The 15,407-nt window shown below is 47.4% G+C and overlaps 1 protein-coding gene across 2 annotated transcripts in view; it reads left to right on the forward strand.

The window, feature by feature from the left end:
* Nucleotides 1–5,605: 5,605 nt before the first annotated feature.
* Nucleotides 5,606–15,407, forward strand: part of LOC130550585 (CAP-Gly domain-containing linker protein 4-like) — a 108,496-nt gene continuing 98,694 nt past the window's right edge. Inside the window, exon 1 of one of the 2 annotated variants that reach the window (XM_057328076.1) lies at nucleotides 5,606–5,771. The gene's annotated coding sequence lies outside the window, so the exon portion shown is untranslated. The remainder of the gene's footprint in view (nucleotides 5,772–15,407) is intronic. The other variant, XM_057328075.1, reaches the window with a different exon arrangement.

The following is a 15,407-nucleotide window of genomic DNA, read 5'->3' on the forward strand; positions in this document are numbered from 1 at the left end:
TCACCACACTCAAAACACTGCTCCCTCTCAAACCCTCCCCTCCCTCTTTCCGGCCTTCCTCGTCCATTTCCTTTCCATGGGGGTCCCTGCCTACGATTTGGTCCTTGGGCATAATTTGGGTTGTTGTATGGATGGTGGTGTGTTGGTCCTCCAAAAGGAGAACCACTGTAAGGGGGTCCTTGATATGGGTCTATAGGTTGGGGTGCATTGGGAGTATGTTGTGGCATTTGCTTGGTCTTTTTGGTTGCGCCCTCACTTTTGGCTTTTTCTAATTGTAACTTCAACAATTGGGTTTTAACTTTTTCTAGTTCCTCTTCTTCTTTATTGGTCCTTTCAACTGCTCTATCTGTGTGATGCACTAAATGTCTTTCCCATACCTTGTTACTCGCTACTGGGATATCTGGGTTATTCTCCATTGTTTGTTTAACTCCATTTGGAGCTCCTGTCATTACTGCTGTTCTAAATATATCTCGTGTCACGGGGTTATTTAAACTGTTTTCCTCCACCATTTGTTCCCACTCAGCAGCGCAACGGAAATAATAGGCCGCTCCAATCTCACCTGGCTTAATGCGGAATTTAATATTCTGGTACACTGTTGGCGGCACTGGATACAGCCGTCTAAGTGTCCTGCCAATCTCTGTGCTCACCCTTACAAATGGTGTCTCATTTGCATCCATGGTGGTGCGAGCATCAACCTCTAAATTCTGCATTTGTGAGGCTGTCAGTATCTGTCCTAACAGGCATCTCAAGTCACCCAAAGCCAACTCAGTGCCATGACTGAGGGCTGTTAGTTTACTCAGCCATCTGCTGCCCCCTGAGGTAATTGGTGGTAGTTTACTTGCTATAGCTGTCATGTCACTGTGTGACCAGGGTTGATATAGGCGATTTCCACCTGCTCTTGTCACTAGGGGTGCCTGGATTTGTGGTGCCTGCAATTGATCACATGGTAATGTTGGTCGTGTGGTTAAATAATGTCCTTGGGGAAATGTAATCCTATGAGATCTTGTTCTGCTACTGACTGGTCCCTCTACTGTCATATCCCCCGTGATCTGTACTCTAAGGGCCTCATCTCCTCCCCCTTGGGTATTACCATTATCACTCACTCCCTCAGTCTCCTCATGGTCTTCCTGTTCATTTCTTGTCTTAGGGGTATGGTATGATGCATAGTTACTCGGGGTAGGAGCCATAATTATGGGTAGGGGTGTGTGGGGTGGCGTTCTTGTTAATGCTGCACATGGAGAAGTAGTTGGTAATGGCCCTAACTCTTCTTCTACTTCTTCCTGATTCACCTCTTCCTCTACTTCCTCTAATGTTTGTATGCTTTGCGGTACCTTTTGTCTCGGTTTGGGTTGTTGCTGGTATTCGTGTCTGTCCTTGCCTTTTTGTATCACTGCCTTTATTTCCCTAACTTCATTATTCAATTGTTCTATGGCATCTGTCATTCCTCCTAGATCAACTTCTACTTCTCCCCCAGCTATTTCTACTACCACCTGCTGCTGGGACGGCTCATATGGCGGAGGATGGCTTAAATCTGGGTATAATGAATGGGGACGGTTCTTCTAGGGAGGCGGAGCTGATGGGTTAGCCTGAGCGCTTCCTGTATTTTCTTTCTTTCTTTCTGTGGCTGCTGAACTGTTCACTTCCGCTTTTTTCTCTCTACTCTGTACTTTCTGCGAGCTGAGTGCTGTAGTTGTTAAAGCTACTCTAGTCCACATCCTCAATTTCTTTTTAAGATTATCTTCCTCGCTACTATGCTTTCCTGCATTATACCACTTGACCTTATCTTTCTCTTCAACATGTCTCCGTAACTTACTATGTGCTTTCTTTTCCATTTCTCTAACTCTCGGTGCTAGAGGCATTCTCACTTCTTCTGCATTTTCCCATCCAAAATCATCACATAATGCTACCCAGCATTTGTCTATTTCTTTCTGTCTCAGTTTCTTATCGTGTGGTTCTGTCTGTGCCAACAGCATATCTGTAACCTTTTGCCACTGCAGCAACACTGGCGGACATCCGTATTCATCACATTCTTTCTGAAATTCAGCCATTTTATACACAAATTCTATTCACTGTTTGTGAAATTATACAGTATATATTTTTCACACGATTAAATCAGTTTTCACACAGCAATTGCATTCACTTTCTCACAACATTCAAACATATAACTGGCCGTTTTTTAATATTCCTTTATGAGTTTGCCGACTCAAGGGACTCTAACCCAACAGAATTTATGGTTTGTCTCAACCACGGGACTCTAACCCAACAGAATTTATGGTTTGTTTCAACCACTGGACTCTAACCCAACAGAATTTATGGTTTCTTCAACTAAGGGACTCTAACCCAACAGAATTTATGGTTTGTTTCAACCAAGGGACTCTAACCCAACATAATTTATGGTTTGTTTCAACCAAGGGACTCTAACCCAACAGAATTTATGGTTTCTTCAACCAAGGGACTCTAACCCAACAGAATTTATGGTCCCTTCAACCAAGGGACTCTAACCCAACAGAATTTATGGTTTCTTCAACCAAGGGACTCTAACCCAACAGAATTTATGGTCTTTTTCAACCAAGGGACTCTAACCCACAAAATTTATGGTCTTCAACCAAAGGACTCAAACCTGACAGAATTTATGGTATTTTTCAACCAAGGGACTCTAACCTGACAGAATTTATGGTTGACGCAACGTCTCACAATTTCCTTGTGTGACGCAACGTCTTACAGTATTGTCTTTTTAAATCTGATTTCTCAAAACTTCTCTTATACTTTACTTTTACTCATGCGGAATGTTCATCAAATTCAACACAACAATTTAGGTATGTTCAATAGCAGAATTTTGATTAAACAGGCTTCTGCTTACCTTTTTTTATCTTTCACGGTCGCGACCTATGTGTTGAACCTGAATTCGTTCCGTTTTTCCCAACGAAAATGGCAAATGTGCCCTCGTCTCTTGACAAATCACGTCACGGGTCACCAACTGTTGGACTTTTGAGGCAGTCCTGCATGTTCAAAAATTTGCACAGAGACGTTCTTCAAAATCGATTAGAAGTTTATTATCAGATGTAAAAAGGGGTAACAAAGCTTTGGGTTGTCAGAAGACCTCCTCACTCCACCATAAGCCAACAACCCAAATCATTCAAAACACATATATTTATATGGTATGTGACGTCGTTTCTCATCTTCTGTTCTTTAGCCTTTTAAGGAGTGCTGCTCCCTTCCCACCATCATCGTGCACCACGTATATCTGCAAAACAACATCTATGCAACACATGTTTTGCAACCTGCGGTCAGTTGCTAATTTGAGGAAGTGTTCTCTAGAGACAGTTTCATATCGCAAAACAACATGTAAAAATACTTTCAGTAAAAAACTCAATCATCTAATGCTTTAATTATGCAGCATTGTTTCTTAATCCTATGATTCAATAAAACACATCAAAACTCATGATTATACTTAAAACATATGCATTGGATTAATTCATAACATTCCTTCCCTATGAGACTCTTTGAGTGTGTGTGTTGTTAGTTAGACTTGTCAAAACGAGCTGTTCTATTTCTGCAAGCTTGTTCCTCTTTTTTTTGGTTTCGCTCTGCTTGTCACTGTTCTGTTTTTATCACAGCACTTTCCACTGAGCAAAACAGCAAGCACATTAGATAAAAACACACAGCTTAATGATTTAATGAAAGAAAACACTTATTGATTATATTGGTAATTAAATCATACTTTTAACTGAATAATATTTCCACAATACCGGGATTACACCCCTACTCTTAATCGAAGGACATCCTGGGATTTTTAATGACCACAGAGAGTCAGGACCTCGGTTTAACGTCTCATCCAAAGGACAGTGCTTTTTGACAGTATAGTGTCCCCATCACTATACTGGGGCATTAGCACCCCCTGCTGGCCTCACTAACACCTCTTCCAGCAGCAACCTTGTTTTCCCAGCAGGTCTCCCATCCAGGTACTGACCAGGCCGAGCCCTGCTTAGCTCCAGTGGGCAACCAGTCTCGGGCTATAGGGTGATATGGCTGCGGGCTCAGAAACACAACGCTGGATAGGCCACATTTAATTTTATTTTTATACTGTTTGAGTTAAAAACGTGTGCCTCTTAATAGTTAAGCAATGAATAGTGTGCGGTTGGATGCTGCAGAAAGGAAACACAGACCCACGCAGACATGGATTTCTGTGTGCATACGGTCAATGTCCGGCTGCGTCGCTTTTACAAGCATTAGTAAGTTGTAGATCTGTTTTGTATATGAATGTGCGAAAAAAAAATTGCATGCGAAAAACCGGCCGATTCCAGTCTCTGACCAGTCAATCAGTGCACCTCTAGCATAAACATTTCTTCAATAATGCTTTTAATGTACAATCCAACTCATTTCATTGCTTCGCTTCACATCGCTGGTTTCTTTTGGCTTATGTTTCATTTCCTGTTATTCACCAGCTCGCATTAACGGAGAAGTTAATGTTGCATATAAAAACTTGTGCTTGCATTTGCAATGAGTTTAGGGGAAAGTTTTAGTTTTACTTTTGTTGCCGCTTCCAGTCATGATTACCTCCGCGTGTCTAGTTTTCAGTATGTGTGTTACCGGTCCTACTCGCCCCGCTCGGGCCTCGGTCCGGATGGGAGACGGGCGCTCTAACGAGGAAGCTAAAGACTGCAGTCTCTAGCTTAGAGCGTCTCTGTTGGTCGGGGAGTGAGGTTTTACACACTGCACAGCTCTTCACTAGCTGGCCTCCGTTACACTCACTCCCCTAAACCTCACTCCCATCCGGGTCATGGCACCAATGTAACCAGTCCCACTTGCACCGCTCTGCACGGGCCTCGAACCGGCAACGGTCCAGATGGGAGACTGCAGTCTCTAGCGTCTGTTGCTAGAGCGTCTCTGTTGGTCGGGGAGTGAGGTTTTACACACTGCACAGCTCTTCACTAGCTGGCCTCCGTTACATGTGAAATATGAAATGTTTGACACGCATGGTAAAAGCGGCATGCTGACTGGCCGTTTTCACTTTTAGGGGCCACCGACGTATTTCTGCTGGCGTACGGCGTTGTAGATTATATTAATGGTTTATTGTGATAAACCCGTGGCTGTCCTAAGAAATGAGGTAGGACGCCCTGGAGGATGAGTATGATGTAAATACGGAAGTTAGAGGTGTGTGATGGTGAAGCAGGAATAAAGCAAGACCTCAGTTCTATAGGAGTGTCAGTTAATTTGTTTACACGCATCTACATGGTGTGAGAAGTAGGCCTGTAGTTACGATGGCACACGGACTTTGTAAGATCGACCCCCTGGTTTTTGACAAGAATATTGCGGACAATTGGACGAAGTTTAAGCGCGAATGGCGCATATACAGCAACGCCGGTCTTTCGGCAGCCAATGGTTAGAGAGTCGGACTCGTGACCAGAAGGTTGCCGGTTCGATTCCCAGGGCCGGCGGGTAACAACTGAGGTGCCCTTGAGCGAGGCACCTTACCCCTACTTGCTCCCCAGGCGCTGCAGTGATAGCTGCCCACTCCTCCGGGTGTACGTGTGTTCACGACTTGCTGTGCGTGTGTTCACTACTCTCTGGATGGGTTGAAAGCAGGGGTCACATTTCGGGTATGAGTCACCATATCTTACTAATAGGTCACTTTCACTTTCTTTCTTTCACTTTCAGATGCAACTGAAAAGGTGAAAGCATACACGTTTCTGAACCTGGCTGGTCCCGATGCCCAAGATAAATATGACAAGTTCACTTCCGAGGACGAAGAAGATGCGTTAGATTCAGAGGTACTGGTACAGAAATTTGAAGAAATTTGCCTGCCTGTAAAGAATGTAATTATGGATAGACATGCATTCAATACAACGGACCAGAAGCTGCATGAAATGATCCAGTCGTACATTGCCACGTTAAAAATTGGGTTGGGTATCGTTTGGTTTTTTTTCCGATACCGGTGCCTCATAGATACTTTTAAAACGGTACCGGTGCCTAAACGGTGCCTAAATCGATACTTTTAAAAAACTCAACTTTATTTATATAGCGCTTTTTACAATTTTCATTGTTACAAAGCAGCTGTACATAAGACATATTGACTATAAGCAAACCAATTAAAGTTGTACCTGCAAAAACAAGAAAAAGGTGAAAACAAAGAAGACAGACATACCCAAATATAAAACACTCCACACACACAATATGCAAACGTACTAACACACGTGCACATAGACACACACACACGGACGCGCACACACACACACACACACACACACACACACACACACACACACACACACACACACACACACGTACGTACACAGACAAGTACGCACCACACACACACGCTCAGTGAGAGCACACATTTAAGATAAAGGAGAGAGAAGCACAAGTCAAATATTACAGACTATAAATTCCTATATGCAATATTAATTAAGTAAAACTTTAAAATTCTAAAGCAACCCCCCCGGCCAGCAAATAGTGCAAAAAACAGTATGCAAATGGTGGCGAGGAACCCAAAACTCTAATCGAGAAAAAAAACCTCAGGAGAACCCAGGCCCAACCAGGGGATTCCAGTTCCCCTCTGGCAAAAGCTGCTGCCTCTGCACAAGCTCCAGAGAGCTTGCACAACAAGGCTAAATAAAATAAATAAACTTACTAATAAGGTAAATTATAGTTTAAGATTATCATTATAATCTAATAGCATTTGAAATTTTGTGGTGAAGACGTGTCAGGTGACCGCGTCCTTCTTTATCCAGCTCTATCATCTCAGCTCTTGTCAGGTCGCCCACTTCCCATTCTCCGCTCTACCATCAGGTCGGCCATGAACTGCATCCTGCTCGCTGTGGTAACCTTGGAACAATGAGACAAGACTGGCTGAGAGTAGAGTACTGTTCTGTACTCTTTGATGCAACAAGTACATCAGTTGTGTTTTTGGTTCCGGTTGATCTAACTAATGCAGCCTAAACCCTCAGAAGATTTATATTATGGAAGAGTAGTGTATGCAAGATTAAAAAGATGCGTCTTTAGTCTAGATTTAAACTGACAGAGTGTGTCTGCCTCCCGGACAGTGCAGGGAAGACTATTCCAAAGTTTAGGCGCTAGATAGGAAAGGATCTACCACCTGCACTTGATTTTGAAATTCTAGGTATTACCAACTGACAGGACGCCTGAGAGCGTAATGCACGTGAAGGACTGTAATACAAAAGGAGTTCATTCAAGTACTGAGGAGCTAAACCATGTAGGCTTTATAGGTAATAAGCAAGATTTTAAAGTTAACGCGATGCTTTATAGGTAACCAGTGCAAGGTTGACAGAACCGGGCTAATATGTTCATACTTTTTTGTACGTGTAAGAACTCGAGCTGCCGCGTTTTGGACCAATTGGAGTTTTTGTAATAAGCCTGCAGGGCAACCACCTAACAGTGCATTACAGTAATCTAGTCTTGATGTCATGAATGCATGAATTAACTTCTCTGCATCTGACATGACAGCATATGACGTAGTTTAGATATATTCTTAAAATGGAAAAACGCAATTTTACAGGTGTTGGCGACGTGGCTCTCAAATGACAGATTACTATCGAATAGAACGCCAAGATTCTTTGCTGACGACGAGGGTTTTATGGAACGTCCATCAATAGTTAAACAGTATTCTTGGATGTTACTTATAGCAGTTTTCGGTCCAATAAGTAACACTTCTGTTTTGTCCGAGTTCAGTAATAAAAAGTTGTTACTCATCCAGTTTTTTATATCGACTATGCATTCCATTATTCGATGGAACTGCTGTGTTTCATGAGGCTTCGAGGAAATATAAAGTTGAGTATCATCAGCATAACATTGAAAGCTAACTCTGTGTTGCTTTATTATATCTCCTAGAGGCAGCATGTATAATGCGACGAGCAGAGGCCCTAAGACTGAGCCCTGTGGTACACTGTACTGGATTTGCGATTTGCAATGGTATCAAATGCAGCACTAAGATCTAGCAGCACCAATAACGAAATACAACCTTGGTCAGACGCCAATAGCAGATCATTTGTAACTCTGATCAAAGCAGTCTCTGTACTGTGACATGCTCTAAATCTAGATGATTCAGATGATCTAATGATTTTAGACAGCTCATTGTGATCTACGGTATAAAATAATTGCATTATCTCCTTAGGGGCGCTGTAGTTAGTTTGTTCAGCGGGTTTCACTTCTGATTGCATTGTTATAATTTTTTCTCTAATATCTTGGATTTTATAGGTGAAGTAGTTCATAAATTCATCACTGCTATGCTGATATACAGGATCAGAAGTCACTGACGATTTATTTTTTGTTAATTTAACCACTGTGTTAAATAAAAACCTTGGGTTGTGCTGGTTTTCTTTTATTAGTGATGAAAAGTAGGCGGATCTAGAAGTTTTTAGGGATTTCCTGTATTTTCGAATACCATCCTTCCATGCTGTACGAAATACCTCTAATTTAGTTTTCTTAAAGTTGCGCTCCATTTTTCGGGCCGCTTTCTTTAGAGCCTGAGTGTGTTCATTATACCACGGTGTGGGACTGCCGGTTTTAATCTTATTTAAACGTGGAGGAGGAACTGTGTCTAGTGGAATAAATGCAGCATTTATTCTCTGGCTCTGTAGTCATTTTACTGCAATTCCCACACGAGCACCTGCACAGCGATTTATACATTATCATGATGGACCATGGTAATGATTATCGATCACTTGAAGAACATTAATTTCACAATAACTGCAAAATTACAACGAACCATTCGGAAACGTCCTGTTCAATTCTTAAGGTTGTCACTTCTCGTGTCTCTCCATCAGTGTCAGACTCCGGTTCGTACATATAGGGCTGAACACCACTGACAATTACTGACATTTTGATGTTTTGTTTTGGCCGGTACGCATCAGCACAAGTTCCTGAAACTCCGCCCTCCTCTGGAGAGGGGGCTGGGATGAAAAGCTCATTAACATTTAAAGAGATACAAGCAAAATCGGTGCGTTTTTACACACACTCAAAAACGGGCAACTTCAACATGCTATAATAAATGATCCGCTGGGTATTTTGAGCTAAAACTTCACATACACACTCTGGGGACGCCAGAGACCTATTTCACATCTAGTTAAACCATTCGAACAACCTCTCCTTTAATAAAATCTGTGTGGTGCCCTGGAGGCCTATATACAATAGCTAGAATACATTTTAAAAATGTTTTATCCTTAGTATTAGGTGTTGAAACATGAAGTACCATGACTTCAAAAGAATTATATTTAGAGTTCGACTTCTGGGAAATGCTAAGAGAGTTATTGTAAAGTGCTGCGACACCTCCCCCTCTGCCTTTTAGACGAGGCTCATGTTTATAATAATAATCTTGGGGGACAGATTCATTTAAAGTAATATAATCATCTGGTTTTAGCCATGTTTATGTCAAACAGAGCATGTCTATTTTATGATCTGTTATCATATCGTTAACAAAAAGTGCTTTATTAGAGAGAGATCTACTATTTAGCAATCCGAGTCGTAATAGTTGATTATCTGTATTTTGTTCATGTTTAATTTGTTTAACGTTTATTTTATGTTTTCTAATCTGGGGGACAGACACAGTCTCTATTTTGTGATGATTGGGAGAACGGATTATTACATGTTGTACATTTTGTGTATTCTGCGACGTGAGACGGCAAGCAGACAGTTGGTTAAGCCATTCTGTCTGCTCCCTGACCTGGGCCCCAGCGAGTCAAGCTTTAGCATTAGCATTATTGAGACTTTTTGCCATATTTCTAGACAGGATGGAAGCCCTAGCCCATGAGGGATGGAGACCATCTCGTTTCAACAGGTCAGGTCTGCCCTCAAAACTCTTCCAGTTATTTATAAAAACTATGTCATTATGCAGGCACCACTCAGACAACCAGCCATTTAGTGATGATAATCTGCTATAAATCTCATCACCACGATAAGCAGTGAGGGGGCCAGAGAATATTACAGTGTCTGACATCATGCTTGTGAGCTCACACACCACTTTAATGTTATCTTTTGTGATCTCCATTTGACGGAGTCGAACATCATTTGTGCCGGCGTGAATAACAATCTTACTGAATTTACGATTAGCCTTAGCCAGCACATTTAAATTTGACTTGATGTCAGGCGCTCTGGCTCCCGGTAAACATTTGACTATGGTGGCTGGTGCCTCTATGTTAACGTTCCAAACAATAGAATCACCGATAACGTCTTGGTTACGGATGTAACCTCAGTTCCTTGATGGAGGGAATGAGACATTGTGTCGAGCCGACAGATGGGGTTCGTCCTTGAGAACCAATCGCTTCCAACTACTTAGAAAAGGCCAATGAAATTGGTGAATGAAATTTGCATGCCGGAATCTGCCCCCGGATATCCAGGTATAAAAGGGAGACGGCGTACCTCATTCATTCACCTTAGTTCTGAGGAGCCTGAGACCTCTCACGACTGCTGCAGTGGGCAGCACGTGTTGTGGCAAGAAGGACACAACGTCTCGTTCCCTCCATCAGGGAACCGAGGTTACAAACGTAACCGAGACGTTCCCTTTCTGTCGGTCTCTCGACGTTGTGTCGAACCGACAGATGGGGTTCCAATGGAAAACGCCACAATACTGTGCCCTGTCACAATCTCTAGCGAAGCGACGGTGACTGGCCTGGGCGTGTCAGCCGTGAGCGCTACCGCAAAATTGTAACCTACCAGTGGGTAGGTAGGGGGTCCCAGAGCTTTTCTGAAAGGTGGGAAGGCCCCTACCTTCGGCCTCACAGGCGGCGGCCTTGTTTCTCTAACAGCGAGAAGCCGCCTGGTACCGTAAGGCCACTGGGTAAGCGCTACTTCCTCAAGCGGGGGATGCACTACAGAGACCACTTCCTACCGTAGGGAGGAGTTTAGTGGAGATAGCAACATGGTCTCACCGTTAGGGGAGAACTCATGGGAAGAATGTGCGGACTGAAGGAGTTAACCGCGAGGCTGAGGTCCACCTAGGGAAGGTCATGGGTTACCAAGGTGGGAACCAATCACGAGGATACATCAGAACCGCCCTGCTGGGGGGTTACAACGTCTGGTAGCACTGGGTCCGGTTAGAGCTATGTTGTGAATAACTCAGGTGGTACCCGGCCCAAGGGGCAGGGCTGCTCTGCCCAGCCCGCCCGCAGGAGGTGCTTGCTTAGTGATGGATGGAGTGCCTGTTCTCCGCCCAGTGGGGAAAGAAGGGAGGCTGAATTAGTACGCTGACCCACTCGAGAAAAAGGGGGGAAAGGTACTATCATAGGCGTACACCCTACCGGTTGCCATGCAGTACACGGACTTACACCGGTTCTACGCGGAGGTTGTAGAACCTCGCGAAGGTGTTGGGTGTAGCCCAACCCGCAGCTCTGCATATGTCTGTCAGAGAGGCGCTGCATGCCAGCGCCCACGAGGAGGCTATACCCTGGGTGGAGGTAGCTCTCACTTGTAGTGGGCACGGGCGATCTTGAGATCGGTATGCCGTAGCGACAGCATCCACGATCCAGTGCGTCACCTCTGTTTGGAGACAGCCCTCCCCTTCTGCTGACCTCCAGAACAGACAAGAGCTGCTCAGAGCTTCTGAAGCTCTGCGTGGGATCCAAGTAGAGGCGCAGTGCGTGTACTGGACACAACACGGATGGGGTTGGGTCTTCCTCCCCGGTGGGGAGCGCCTGCAGGTTCACCACCTGGTCTCTCGGGGTAGTGGTGGGAACTTTGGGCACGTAGCCAGGCCGGGGTCTCAGGATAACGTGAGAATCACCGGGCCAGAGTTCTAGGCAATCTGTGGACACGGAGGGTGCTTGTAGGTCCCCTACCCTCTTGGAGGTGAGCGCCATCAGGAGAGCCGTCTTTATCGTGAGGTGAGAAAGAGCGGCAGGTCTGCCTGGTATGCCATAACGTGCCCCTTCTCCTGGGAAAGGGGGTCCTTTGCCAGGGGGATCGGCCAGGGGGAGTTGTTGTCAAGAGCCTTAGCTCCGAGAACCAAGTCCGGTTGGGCCAATAGGGCGCAACTAGTACCACTTGATGCTCCTCTTCCCTGGCCTTGCACAAGACCTGTACAATGAGGCTCACTGGGGGGAAGGCATACTTCCACTTACCCCGTGGCCAGCTGTGCACTAAGGTATCAGTGCCGAGGGGTCCCTCGGTCAGGGAGTACCAAAGCGGGCAATGGGAGGAGTCCGGGGAGGCAACATCCTCTGTCTGTCCCCCTGTGCCTGGCCGAACTGCTCCCATATGAGCCAGACTGCACGGGGATGGAGTCGCCACTCTCTGCGAGGCGTTGACTGACGAGAGAGCGTGTCGGCTGTCTGGTTCAGGTCGCCTGGGATATGTGTGGCTTGCAGGGAGCTGATCACCTGCTGACTCCACAGCAGGAGTCGTCGGGCAAGTTGTGTTAGCTGCCGTGAGCGAATGCCACCCTGTCGATTGATGTACGCAACGGCAGTTGTGCTGTCTGACCGGACCAGCACGTGCTCGCCCTGCACGAGAGGCTGCAGTCTCTTCAGTGCAAGTAGCACAGCCAACAACTCTAGGCAGTTGATATGCCAACGCAGGCGGGGGCTCGTCCACCGCCCGACACTGCGTGCCCGTTGCACACGACACCCCACCCCTGCAGGGAAGCAACCGTTGTCACACGATGTGCCTTGCTGCTCTAGGGGGATCCTGTCCACCAAAAAGGTCATTGAAGACCAGGGGGTTGGGGTGCGTCAGCAGAGAGGCGTGATGACCATACGCCTGCTGCCGGTGTGCCACGCTCTCCAGGGAACCCCGACTCTGTAGCTAGTGTTGGGGCGGTCGCATTTGCATCAACCCGAGGGGGACCACCCCCACCGAGGATACCATGTGCCCAGGAGCCTCTGAATTGTTTCAGGGGGACCGCTGACTGCCTGAAGTGCTTCAAGAAGTTCAACACTGACTGACCGCGCTCTGAGTCTGTCACGCTGTCATGGGGACGGAGTCGAGTTCCATACCAAGAAAGAGGATGCTCTGCACAGGGGAGAGCTTGCTCTTTTCTCAGCTGACCTGTGGTCCCAACCGATCTAGGTGCCGGGGGACTAGGTCCCTGTGTGTACACAACAGATCTCATGAGTGTGCCCAGATGAGCCAGTCTTCGAGCTAGTTAGTACCCGCACACCTCTCTCCCCGAGGGGTGTGAGGGCGGCTCCCCTGATCTTCGTGAAGACTCGTGGGGACAGGGACAGACTGAAAGGGAGGACTCTGTACTGATATGCCCACCGTCGAAAGCGAGACATGAAAGTAAGCGTCCTTCAGGTCGATTGCCATGAACCAATCTTGGCATCTGGTAGACGCCAGGATGAGCTTCTGCTTAAGCATCCTGAACGGCAGCTTGAGTAGGTGCCTGTTCAGGGTACGCAGATCTAGCAACCCCCCTTTTTGGGGACGATGAAGTACGGGCTGCAAAACCCGTTGAACATCCCGGCTAGAGGGACGAGCATGATTGCTTGCCAGAGGGGTGGTTACCCTGACCCGAAGCACAGGAGCATCCTAACCTCTGACTGAGGTTGAAAGGATGTCCTGAACTTGGGCGGGCATCTGGTAAGTTGTATCGCGTAGCCGAGACGGATCGTTTCCCGTAGCCACCGTGATGGTTTGTGGGCTCTAGTCAGGCTCCCATGGACCAAGACAGGGTCTAGGGGTATGATCTGCTTCATCGACCTCCCAGGGGGTGGTTCGATGGCGAGCATTGCGGATCCCTTGCCATGGGGAGGCCCCCCCGCGTCTGCTGACGGGGCGATGGGCGACGGGCCGCCTGAGTGGGCCGGAGGGTGTTGAAGAGGACCAGGGCTGCTGGGAAGCAGATGGTGCACGGGACTCGACGGCCGAGGCGGCCGAGTCGCGGCGAGGGAGGATATGCTTGATATCCTCTGTCTGCTTCTTTACTGTCGAGAACTGCGGCTCAACAGTATCACCAAACAGCCCCCCCCCCTTGCGAGATGGTTGCGTCGAGAAGGCGGATCTTCTCAGCGTTACTCATCTGTGCAAGGTTCGGCCAGAGGTGTCTCTCATGGACCACAAGTGTGGACATCGCCCGACCCAGGGCTCGTGCGGTCACCTTCGGTCGCCCATAGAGCAGTGTGGAGTTCCTGCATAAGCGCTGGGTCGGTCTTACCCTCGTGGAGCTCTCTCAACGCCTTGGCCTGGCAGGAGCCATAGCGTGGAGAGAGGAGGCAGCTTGTCCCGCGGCATGTAAGCTCTCGACACCTGTGATGCCGAGACCCTCCATGCTTTGGACGGGAGTCTAGGTCGAGCCCCCCAGGTGGCCGCCACCTGCGGGCACGAGTGCACCGCGGCGGCATGCTCCACCTGGGGGACATCGACGTATCCTCTAGCTGCCTCACCCTTGAGGGAAGAGAGGGTGACACAACTTGTTTGATGTGAACGTGCCGGAAAGGGGCGTTCCAGGTCTTACTAAGTTCTTCATGCACTTCCGGTAAACACGGCACTGGGGGCGGGGTACCCAAGGCACCATGTAACCAGCCGCAAGCGCTGGGAGAGGCAGTGCGGTCACTGCAACCCAATGCTCACGGCGGTCCGGGAAAGCATGGCTGACATTTCGACTTTCGCCTCTTCCTGGGCTCGACCCCCCGAGGGAGAGAGCCCGAGGAATCGTCGGAGTCGGATGGCAGTACGTCACCCCCTGATGCTGCAAGAGACATCTCATCACCACGCATCCTGTCCGAATACGTGGTTGAGGAACAAGACGGTGGGACCGTCTCCTGGGGAACGGTCAGACGAGCTAGACGAGGTGCGAACGGTCCGTGAGCCAGTGGCTGGCGGATTAACGCTCACAGTAATCCTCATATCTCCCTCGGTGCTTGCCGTAGCGGGCGGCAGGGCCGTAGTCCTGCCATCACGGAAGGAGGAGCAAACGAGGTGGTGGCGGAGTCCCATGGGAACACAGCCACCTGTGACGCAACGTCTGAATCGTCAACCGCCCGCAGTGCGGGCAGGACGTAACCACAACGTCTTCCCCAGCGTACTGGAAGCAGACACAGTGTCCGTCCCCCTCCTCGATGAGTGTGTTGCACCCATGAGAACAGCAGGACGTGCCAAGCTGGAGAAATTTGCTCTTTTAGAAAAAAACACTCAAACACTCCTGGCAATGCCGAGACGCCCAGGGGAAGTCTCTACAGGAAGGGACCGTCAGCTGCACCTCGTCGTAAGATTCCAGCAGTAATTCGGCATAGAGTTTGAAGTCTCGAAGTCAATCAGTGTGAAGGCTCGAAAGAACAAAAGGTGAATGAATGCAGCACGCCGTCTTCCTTTTATACCCGGATATCTGGGGGTGGAGTCCGGCATGCAAATTTCATTCGCCAATTTCATTGGCGTTTTCTAAACTAGTCAGAAGTTGATAGGTTCTCAAGAGTGAACCCCATCTGTCGGCTCGACACAACGTCGAGAGACCGACAGAA

The sequence above is a fragment of the Triplophysa rosa genome, unplaced genomic scaffold, assembly GCF_024868665.1.
Source record: "Triplophysa rosa unplaced genomic scaffold, Trosa_1v2 scaffold363_ERROPOS117636, whole genome shotgun sequence".
NCBI lineage: Eukaryota > Metazoa > Chordata > Actinopteri > Cypriniformes > Nemacheilidae > Triplophysa > Triplophysa rosa.